We start from the raw sequence: 11,248 nt of genomic DNA, 5'->3' as shown, positions 1-11,248 counted from the left end.
TGACAGCACACAGCCTGCTTGGGATCCTTTCTTGCCTTTTCTCTCTGCCCCCTCCTACTCGTGTGTGCACGCTCTCTCTCAAAATAAATACATAAACATAAAATAGAAGTAATCTTTCTTTTGTACTCATTTCAGTCACTTATTACATACCACTTGTATTGCAATACTACTTGTATTGCATTTGTTATTATTAAGACACATAGTATACCTCCCCTGCCTCCCAATATGTATGTAAACTCCTTGGAGGGAAGAGGTTTTTTTTTTTTTTTTTTTTGGTTCAACCTCTCTCAATCTGAATTCTCTATACTGTAAAATGCAGACAGTAATACCCATCTGGAAGGAATGTTGTGGAGGTTAAATGAAATAACATATATGAAAGTACTTATGTGTACAAGTGCCTGGTACATAGTAGGCCTTCAATTAATGCTTATACCTTGTTTTTCATTATACCTTTTTTGTTTTCAATTTTTTATTTAAATTCTAGTTAGTTAACATATAGTGCAGTATTGGTTTCAGGAGTAGAATTCAGTGATTCATCACTTTCATACAATACCCAGTGCTCATAACAAGTGCCCTCACTAATACCCATTACCCATCTAGCTCATTCCCCACTACCCACCTTCCTCCATCAACCTTCAGTTTTTTTCTCTATCTTTGAGTCTCATAGTTTGTTTCCCACTCTCTCTCTTCCCCCCACTTACATGTTCATCTGTTTGTTTCTTAAATTCCACATATGAGTGAATCATATGGTATTTGTGTTCCTCTGACATACCTTGCTTAGCATAATACATTCTAGCTCCATCCACATTGTTGCAAATGGCAAGATTTCATTCTTTTTGATTGATGAGTAATATCCCATTGTGTGTGTGTGTGTGTGTGTGTGTGTGTGTGTGTGTGTGTGTGTATACCACATCTCCTTTATCCATTTGTCAGTTGATGGACATTTGAGCTCTCTCCATTGTTTGACTATTGTTGATAATGCTGCTATAACATTGGGGTACGTGTACTTCAAATCTGTATTTTTGTATCCTTTGGCTAAATACATAATAGTGCAATTGCTGAATCATAGGGTAGCTCTATTTTTAACTTTTCAAGGAAGCTCCATACTGTTCTCCAAAGTGGCTGCATCAGTTTGCATTCCCACCAACAGTGAAAGAGCGTTTCCTGTTCGTATCCTCACCAACACCTTTTGTTTCTTGTGTTGTTAATTTTAGCTGTTCTGACAGATATGAGGTGGTATCTCATCATGGTTTTGATTTGTATTTCCCTGATGATGAGTGATGTTGAGCATCTTTTCACGTGTCTGTTAGCCATATGGATCTCTTCTTTGAAAAGGTGTCTACTCATGTCTTCTGCCCATTTCTTCAGTGGATTATTTGTTTTATGGATGTTGAGCTTGATAAGTTCTTTATAGATTTTGGATCTATAAAGTAACCCTTTATCTGATATGTCATTTGCAAATATCTTCTCCCATTCTGTAGGCCGTCTTTTAATTTTGTTGATTGTTTCCTTTGCAGTGCCAGTTGTTCCCAGTTGTTCATTTTTGCTTTTGTTTCCCTTGCCTTTGTGACATGTCTAGTAAGAAGTTGCTCTGGCTCAGGTCAAAGAGGGTGCTGCCTATGTTCTTTAGGATTTTAGTGGTTTTGTGTCTCATGTTTAGGTATTTCATCATTTTGAATTTATTTTTGTGTATGGTGTGAGAAAGTGGTCAGTTTCATTCTTTTGCATGTCATCATCCAGTTTTACCAACACCAATTGTTGAAGAGAATGTCTTTTTTTCCATTGGGTATTCTTTCCTGCTTTGTCAAAGATTAGTTGACCATATAGTTGTGGGTCCATTTCTGGGTTTTCTATTCTGTTCCATTGATCTATGTGTCTGTTTTTGTTCCAGTACCATACTATCTTGATGACTACAGCTTTGTAATATAGCTTGAAGTCTGGAGTCATGATGCTTCCAGATTTGCTTTTCTGTTTCAGGATTGCTTTGGCTATTTGGGGTCTTTTGTGGTTCTATACACATTTTAGAATTGTTTGTTCTAGCTCTGTGAAAAATGCTGGTGGTATTTTGATGGGGATCGCATTAAGTATGTAGATTGCTTTGGGTAGTATAGACATCTTAAATACTTTTTTTTAATGTTTGTTTATTTTTGAGGGAGGGAGGGAGGGAGAGAGAGAGAGAGAGAGAGAGAGAGAGAGAGCATAGGGGTAGAGAGAGAGAGGGGGATAGAGGATCTGAAGCAGGCTCTGTGCTTACAGCAAAGAACCTGATGCAGGGCTTGAATTCACAAACTGTGAGATCATGACCCAAACTGAAGTCAGATGCTTAACTGGCTGAGCCACCCAGGTGCCCCAACATTTTAACAATGTCTGTTCTTCCAATCCATGAGCACTGAATGCTTTTCCACTTTTTTTGTGTACTTTTCAGTTTCTTTCATAAGTGTTCTATAGTTTACAGAGTACAGACCGTTTATCCCTTTGGTTAGGTTTATTCATAGGTATCTAACTGTTTTTGGTGAAATTGCAAATGGGACTGATTTCTTTTTTGTTGCTTTGTTATTGGTGTATAGAAATGCAACCGATTTCTGGGGCTCCTAGGTGGCTAAGTTGGTTGAGCATCTGACTTGGGCTCAGGTCACAATCTCACCGCTTGTGAGTTCCAGCCCCGCATCAGGCTCTATGCTGACAGCTCAGAGCCTGGAGCCTGCCTTGGATTCTGTTTCCTCCTTTCTCTCTGCCCCTCCCCTGCTTGTGCTCTCTTTCTCTCTCTCTCAAAAATAAATAAACATTTAAAAAAATAAAAAAATAAATGCAACTGATTTCTGTATGTTGAATTTATACCTATGACTTTGCTGAATTCATGTATTAGTTCTAGCAATTTTTTGGTGGAGTGTTTTGGGTTTTCTACATAGAGTATCATGTCATCTGCAAATAGTGAAATTTTGGCTTCTTTCTTGCTGATTTGGATGGTTTTTTTTCTTTTGCTGTCCGATTGCTGAGGCTAAGACTTCCAGTACTATGTTAAATAGTAATGGTGATAGTGGGCATCCTTGTTTTGTTTCTGACTGTAGGGGAAAGGCCCTCCATTTTTCTCCATTGAAGATGATATTTGCTATGGATCTTTTGTTATATGGCCTTTGTGATGTTGAGGTATATTTCATCAATGCCTATTTTGTTGAGGGTTTTATCAAGAATAGATGCTGTATTTTGTCAAATGGTTTTTCTGCATCTATTGAGAGGATCATATGGTTCTTATTTTTTATTTTTTTAAATTTTTAAAAAAAGTTTTAATTTTAATTCCAGTTAGTGACATACGGTGTTATATTAGTTTCAGGTACACAATATAATGATTCAACAATTTGTTACATCACCTGGTGCTCATCACAACAGGTGTACTTCTTAATCCCCATCACCTATTTCAGCCATCTCCCCAATCCTATCCCCTCTAGTAACCATCATTTTGTTCTCTATAATTAAAAGTCTGCTTCTCTCTCTCTCTCTTTTTGTTTGGTTTCTCAAATCCCACATTTGAGTGAAATCATATGGCATTTGTCTTTCTTTGACTAATTTCACTTAGCATTGTACTCTCTAGCTCCATCTGTGTGGTTACAAATGCTAAGACTTCATTCTTTTTTATAGCTGAATAATATTACATTTTATGTACACACAAACACACCCACACACACATCTCCTTTATTTATTCATCTATGGATGGACACTTGGGCTGCTTCCATATCTTGGCTATTGTAAATAATGTTACTATAAACATAGAGGTGCGTGTGTCCTTTCAAATTCGTGTTTACCCAGTAGTGTGATGGCTGGATCATAGGGTAGTTCTATTGTTTTTTTAAATGAAATTTGTTGTCAGGTTACCTAACATACAATGTATACAGTGTGCTCTTGGCTTCGAGAGTAGGTTCCCATGATTCATCACTTACATACAACACCCATTGCTCATCCCAGCAAGTGCCCTCCTCAATGCCCATCACCCATTCTCCCCTCCCTCCCCCCCACCATCAACCCCTCTGTATTTAAGAGTCTCTTATGGTTTGCCTCTCTCTCTGTTTGAAACCATTTTTCCCCTTCCCTTCCCCCATGGTCTTCTGTTAAGTATCTCAAATTCCACATATGAGTGAAAACATATGATATGTTTTTCTCTGACTTATTTCACATAGCATAATACCCTCCAGTTCCATCCACATTGTTGTAAATGGCAAGATTTCATTCTTTTTCATTCCCAAGTAGTATTCCATTTTATATATAAACCATATCTTCTTTATCCATTCATCAGTTGCTGGACATTTGGGCTTTTCCCATAATTTGGCTATTGTTGAAAGTGCTGCTATAAACATTGGGGCACATGTGTCCCCATGAATCAGCACTCCTATATCCTTTGGATAAATTCCTAGTAGTGCTATTGCTGGGTTATAGGCTGATTCTATTTTTAATTTTTTGATGAACCTCCACACTGTTTTCCATAGTGGCTACACCTGTTTGCATTCCACCAACAGTGCAAAAGGGTTTTGCTCTTCCACATCCTTGCCAACATCTGTTTCCTGAGTTGTTAATTTTAGCCACGCTGACCTAGGTATGAGGTGGTATTGCAGTGTGGTTTTGATTTGTATTTCCCTGATGATGAGTGATATTGAGCATCTGTCTTTTTTGGAAGAGTGTCTATTCATGTCTTCTGCCCATTTCTTCACTAGATTATTTTTCAGGTGTTGAGTTTGGTAAGTTTCTTTATAGATTTTGGATAGTAACCCTTTATCCGATATGTCATTTGCAAATATCTTCTCTCATTACGTCAGTTGCCTTTTAGTTTTGATTGTTTCCTTCCCTGTGCAGAAGCTTTTTATGTTGATGAGGTCCCAATAGTTCATTTTTGCTTTATTTCCCTTGCCTTTGGAGATGTGTTGAGTATGTTGTTGCAGCTGAGGTCAAAGAGGTTGTTGCCTGTTTTTTCCTCTAGGGTTTTGATGGTTTCTTGTCTCACATTTAGGTCTTTCATACATTTTGAATTTATTTTTGTGTATGGTGTAATAAAGTGGTCCAGTTTCATTCTTCTACATGTTGCTGTCCATTTCTCCCAGCACCACTTGCTAAAGAGACTGTCTTTTTTTCCATTAGATACTCTTTCCTGCCCTGTCAAATATTAGTTGGCCATACATTTTGTGGGTGCAATTCTGGGTTCTCTATTCTGTTCCTTTGGTCTATGTGACTGTTTTTGTGCCAATACCATACTGTCTTAATGATTACAGCTTTGTAGTAGAGGCTAAAGTCCAGGAATGTGATATATCCTGGTTTGGTTCTCTTTTTCAGCATTGCTTAGGCTATTCGGGGTCTCTTCTGGTTCCATACAAGTTTTAGGATTATTTGTTCTAGCTCTAAGAAGAATGCCAATGCAATTTTGATTGGGATTGCTTGAATGTGTAGATTGCTTTGGATAGTATTGACATTTTAATAGTATTTGTTCTTCCAATCCATGAGCATGGAATGCTTTTCCATTTCTTTGTGTCTTCTTTAATTTCTTTCATAAGCTTTCTATAGTTTTCAGTGTATAGATCTTTTACATTTTTGGTTAGGTTTATTCCTAGGTATTTTATGGTTCTTGGTGTAATTGTAAATGGGATCGATTCCTTGATTTCTCTTTCTGTTGCTTCATTACTGGTATATAGAAATACAACCAATTTATGTACATTGATTCTGTATCCTGCGACTTTGCTGAATTCATGTATCAGTTCTAGCACCTTTTTGGTGGAGTCTTTCTGGTTTTCCAGGTAGCATATCATGTCATCTGTGAAAAGTGAAAGTTTGACTTCTTCTTTGCCAATTTGGATGCATTTTATTTTGTCTTGTCTGATTGCTGAGGCTAGGACTTCCAACATTATGTTAAACAACAGTGGTGAGAGTGGATATCCCTGTCATGTTCCTGATCTCGGGAAAACTCTGTTTTTCCCCATTGAGGATGATATTAGCTGTGGGATTTTCATATATGACTTTTATGATGTTAAGATATGTTCCTTTTATCCCAACTGTCTTGAGGGTTTTTTTTTAATTTTTTTTTTAACGTTTATTTATTTTTGGGACAGAGAGAGACAGAGCATGAACCGGGGAGGGACAGAGAGAGGGGGAGACAAAGAATTGGAAGCAGGCTCCAGGCTCTGAGCCATCAGCCCACAGCCTGAGGAGGGGCTCGAACTCACACACCGCGAGATCATGACCTGAACTGAAGTCGGACGCTTAACCGACTGAGCCACCCAGGCGCCCCCTGTCTTGAGGGTTTTTATTAAGAAAGGATGCTGTATTTTGTCAAATGCTTTTTCTGCAGCCATTGGCAGGATCATATGGTTCTTTTCCTTTCTTCTATTAATGTGACGTATCACATTGGTTGATTTGCGAATGATGAACCAGTCCTGCAGGCCAGGAATGAATTCCACTTGATCATGGTGAATAATTCTTTTGATATACTGTTGAATTTGATTTGCTAGTATCTTGTTGAGAATTTTCGCATCCATGTTCATCACGGATATTGGCCTGTAATTCTCCTTTTTAGCAGGGTCTCTGTCTGGTTTGGGAATCAAGGTAATGCTGGCTTCATAGAATACGGAAGCTTTCCTTTCCTTTTTATTTTTTGGAACAGCTTGAGGAAGGGTAGATATTAACTCTGCTTTAAATGTCTGGCGGAACTCCTCAGGGAAGCCATCTGGTCCAGGACTCTTATTTGTTGGGAGATTTTTGATAACTGATTCAATTTCTTCACTAGTTATGGGTCTGTTCAAATTTTCTATTTCTTCCCGTTTGAGTTTTGGTAGTGTGTGGTGTCTAGGAACTTGTTCATTTCTTTCAGGTTGTCCAATTTATTGGCATGTGCTTTTTCATAGTATTCTCTAATAATTTTTTGTATTTCTGTGGTGTTGGTTGTGATCTCTCCTCTTTCATTTGTGATTTTATCTGTTGGGCTCTCTCTCTTTTCTTTTTGAGAAATCTGGCTAGGGGTTTATCAATTTTGTCTATTTTTTCAAAAACCCAGGTCTTAGATTCATTGATTTGGTTTTTTTTTGGATTCTATATTATTTATTTCTGCTCTAGTCTTTATTGTTTCTTTTCTTCTGCTGGCTTTGGGGTTTCTTTGCTGTTCTGCTTCTAGTTCCTTTCGGTGTGCAGTTAGGTTTGTATTTGGGATTTTTCTTGTTTCTTGAAGTAGGCCTGGATTGCCTTTGCCGCATTCCAAAGGGCTTGGAGTGTCACATTTTCATTTTCATTTGCTCCTGTGCATTTTTAAATTTTTTCTTTAATTGCCTGGTTGGCCCATTCATTCTTTAGTAAGATATTCTTTAACTTCCATGCATTTGGAGGCTTTCCAAATTTTTCTTGTGGTTGATTTCAAGTTTCATAGCATTGTGATCTGAAAATATGCGTGGTATGATCTCAATTCTTTTGTATTTATTGAGGGCTGTTTTGTGACCCAGTATGTGATCTATCTTGGAGATGTTCCATGTGCATTTGAGAAGAATGTATTTTCTGCTGCTTTTGGATGAAAAGTTTTAAATACATCTGTCAAGTCCATCTGGTCCAATGATCATTCAACACCATTGTTTATTGGTTTTTGCCTAGATGATCTGCCCATTGTTGTAAGTGGAGTATTAAAGTCCCCTGCAATTACCATATTCTTATTGATACAATTGCTTATGTTTGTGATTAATTAATTTAAATATTTGGGTCATTCCAAGTTGGGGACATAAATGTTTATAATTGTTAGCATTCTTGATGCAATTATGATATAATGCCCTTCTTCATCTCGTTATGGCCTTTAGTTTAAAGTCTAGTTTGTCTGATATAAGTATGGCTACTCCAGCTTTCTTTTGACTTTCAGTAGCATGATGGTTCTCCATCCCCTCACTTTTTTTTTTTTTTTTTTGTTAGACAGGAAGCAGGATTTATTGGTGGGCATGAATGGGGAAGGGCAGTGCTGAGGTTCGCATGACTGCAGAGCCCGCCATTTGTCCAAGGAGCCACGATTAGGGATGTATTTGACCCCACAGCCACCATGTCTTCAAATTCGTCCGCGTTAAACTTAGTAAAGCCCCACTTCTTGGAAATGTGGATCTTCTGGCGGCCAGGGAACTTGAACTTGGCCCTACATAGGGCCTCAATCACATGCTCCTTGTTCTGCAACTTGGTACGGATGGACATGATGACTTGGCCAATGTGGACCCTGGCCACTGTGCCCTGGGGCTTTCCAAAGGCACCCCGCATACCTGTCTGGAGCCTGTCAGCTCCAGCACAGGACAACATCTTGTTGATACGGATGACATGGAAAGGGTGGAGCCGCACCCGGATGTGAAAACCATCTTTGCCACAGCTTTTCACCATGTACTTGTTGGCACAAATTCGGGCAGCCTCCAGGGCTTCAGAGGAGAGCTGCTTGTATTCATCTGACACCATGTGGCCACACAGTGGGAACTCATCCACTTTTGCCTTCTTACGCCCCAGGTCAAAAATGCGGAACTTGGCATCAGGGACACCTCTGCAGAAATGAGACTTTGGATATGGCTTGTTCTTACAATACCAGTAACACCAGGTGGGGCGGTGGCCCATGGCGACACCAAGATCTTGAGTGGTGCGCCGAAGGAAAAGAGCCTCCATCCCCTCACTTTTAATCTGAAGGTATCCTCAGGTCTAAAATGAGTCTCTTGTAGACAGCATATAGATGGATCTTGTTTTTGTTTTTGTTTTTTTTATCCATTCTGATACCCTATATCTTTTGATTGGGGCATTTAGTCCATTTACATTCAGAGTTATTAATGAAAGATATGGATTTGGTATCACTGTGTTATCTATAGGTTTTATGCTTGTGGTGATGTCTCTGGGCTTTTGTAGTCTTTGTAGCATTCCACTCACAGAGTTCCCCTTAAGATCTCTTGCAGGACTGGTTTAGTGGTCATGAACTCCTTCAGTTTTTGTATGGGAGAGCCTTTATCTCTCTTTCTATTCTGAATGACTGCCTTGCTGGATAAAGGATTCTTGGCTGCATATTTTTCCTATTCAGCATATTGAATATTTCCTGCCACTCCCTTCTGGCCTGCCAAGTTTCAGTGGACAGGTCTGCTACTACTCTTATGTGTCTACCCTTGTAGGTTAAGGACCATTTGTCCTTAGCTGCTTTTGGAATTCTCTCTTTGTCTTCGTATTTTGCCAGTTTCACCATGATATGCTATGGAGAGGACCTATTCTTGTTGAATCTGAAGGGAGTTTTCTGTGCCTCCTGGATTTGGATGTATGCTTCCTTTCTCAGATTAGGGAAGTTTTCAGCTATAATTTGTTCAAGTAAACTTTCTGCCCCTTTCTCTCTCTCTCTCTCTCTCTCTCTCTCTCTCTCTCTCTCTCTCTCTTTCTTCTTCTTCTTCTTCTTCTTCTTCTTCTTCTTCTTCTGGAACTCCTATGATATGGATATTATTACATTTCATTGAATCACTTAATTCTCTAATTCCCCATTCATGGTGAAGTATTTTCTTTTCTCTCTTTTTCTCAGCTTTATCATTTTCCATAATTTTATCTTCTATTTCACTTATCCTCCCCTCTCTTCCTACATCCTTGCTGTCAATGCATCTAGTTTATTTTGCACCTCATTTATGTTTCTTAATTCATCATGAGTCTTAGTTCCTTCATCTCTGAGCAGTAGATTCTCTGCTGTCTTCTATACTTTTCTCAAGCCCAGCTAGTAATCTTATGACTATTATTCTAAATTCTTGATCAGATATGTTATTTATATCTGTTTTGAGCAATTCTCTAGCTGTCATTTCTTCCTGGAATTTCTTTTGAGGAGAATTCTTCCATTTCATCATTTTGGCTAGTTTTCTGTCATTTATGTGTTTTAATAGCTTGTTATGTATCCTGCATCTGCAAGCACTACTAAATTAATAAGGGGTCATACTCTGTCCAGGCCTGGCCCTTTAGGAGGTGTTTTTTTGGAATGTGTTGTGTGCTGTTGTTGTGACTCTGGTTCCTCTATCTTCCTACTTGTAGTGGTGGTTTGGACCTTCACCCGGTGTGCTTTGATTTGTTCATTGAAATAACACTGGAAAATTTTTAAAAAAGGGGGAGGTGGTGGAACATGTCTTATCCCATACAAAGAGAGAAATGACAGGGGTGGGGAAAAAGAAAAGAAACAAAAATGACTAGGTAGATAATGAGAGAAACAACATGGCTTAATCCAGAGAGAGAGAGAAAAAAAAATAAAGAAAGAGATACAGAAGAGGTGTAGAATAGATTAAAAATGTCTATGGCCTGCCAAGTTGTCCCCATGGGCAACAGATGTTTCTGTCACTCTGTAGCCCAGATTCCTGGAATTCCAAGTCTTCTGGCCTCAGTACTGCTGTCTTTGAAGGATGCAGGGACTTAGGGTCCCCCTACTTCTCTGCCATGTTGACTCCTCCTCTATCCTTTCTTTTATTAATGTGGTGTGTCATGTTGATTGTTTTGCAAGTATTGAACTAGCCTTGTAGCCTAGGAATAAATCCCACTTGATCTTGGTGAATAATTCCTTTAATGTACTCTTTTAATTCAATTTGCTAGTATCTTGTTGGGAAGTTTCACATCCATGTTCATCGGGGATATTGGCCTGTAATTCTCTTTTTTAGTGGGGTCTTTGGTGTTGGAATCAAGGTGATGCTGGCCTTGTAGAATGAATTTGGAAGTTTTCCTTCCATTGCTATTTTTTTTGAAGCAGTCTGAGAAGAATAGGTATTAAATTTTCTTTAAGGGGTACTTGGGTGGCTCAGTGGGGTGCCTGGGTGGCTCAGTCAGCTAAGCTTCCCACTTCGGCTCGGGTCATGATATCGTGGTCCGTGAGTTTGAGCCCCATGTGGGCTCTGTGCTGACAGCTCGGAGCCTGGAGCCTATTTCAGATTCTGTGTCTCCCTCTCTCTCTGACCCTCCCCCGTTCATGCTCTGTCTCTCTCTGTCTCAAAAATAAATAAACGCTAAAAAAAAATTAAAAAAAAATAAATGTCCTTTAAATGTCTGGTGTAATTTCCATCTGGCCCTGGACTTTTGTTTGTAGAGAGATTTTTGATTCTGTTTCAATTTTCTTGCTCATTATGGGTATGTTAAAATTTTCTATTTCTTCCTGTTTCAGTTTTGGTAGTTTTCATGTTTCGAGGAATTTATCCTTTTCTTCTAGGTTGCCTACTTTGTTGGCATATAATTTTTCATATTATTCTTTATAATTGTTTGTATTTCCGAGGTGTTG

The 11,248-nt window shown here is 38.7% G+C and overlaps 1 pseudogene; it reads right to left on the bottom strand.

Moving 5' to 3' along the window:
• Positions 1-8,036: 8,036 nt before the first annotated feature.
• Positions 8,037-8,658, bottom strand: LOC122480731 (annotated as a pseudogene).
• Between the last annotated feature and the right edge of the window lie 2,590 nt (positions 8,659-11,248).

This window comes from Prionailurus bengalensis, chromosome C1, assembly GCF_016509475.1.
Source record: "Prionailurus bengalensis isolate Pbe53 chromosome C1, Fcat_Pben_1.1_paternal_pri, whole genome shotgun sequence".
NCBI lineage: Eukaryota > Metazoa > Chordata > Mammalia > Carnivora > Felidae > Prionailurus > Prionailurus bengalensis.
Note: the sequence above shows the minus strand (reverse complement) of the source record. Positions and strands in the feature narration are given on the sequence as shown.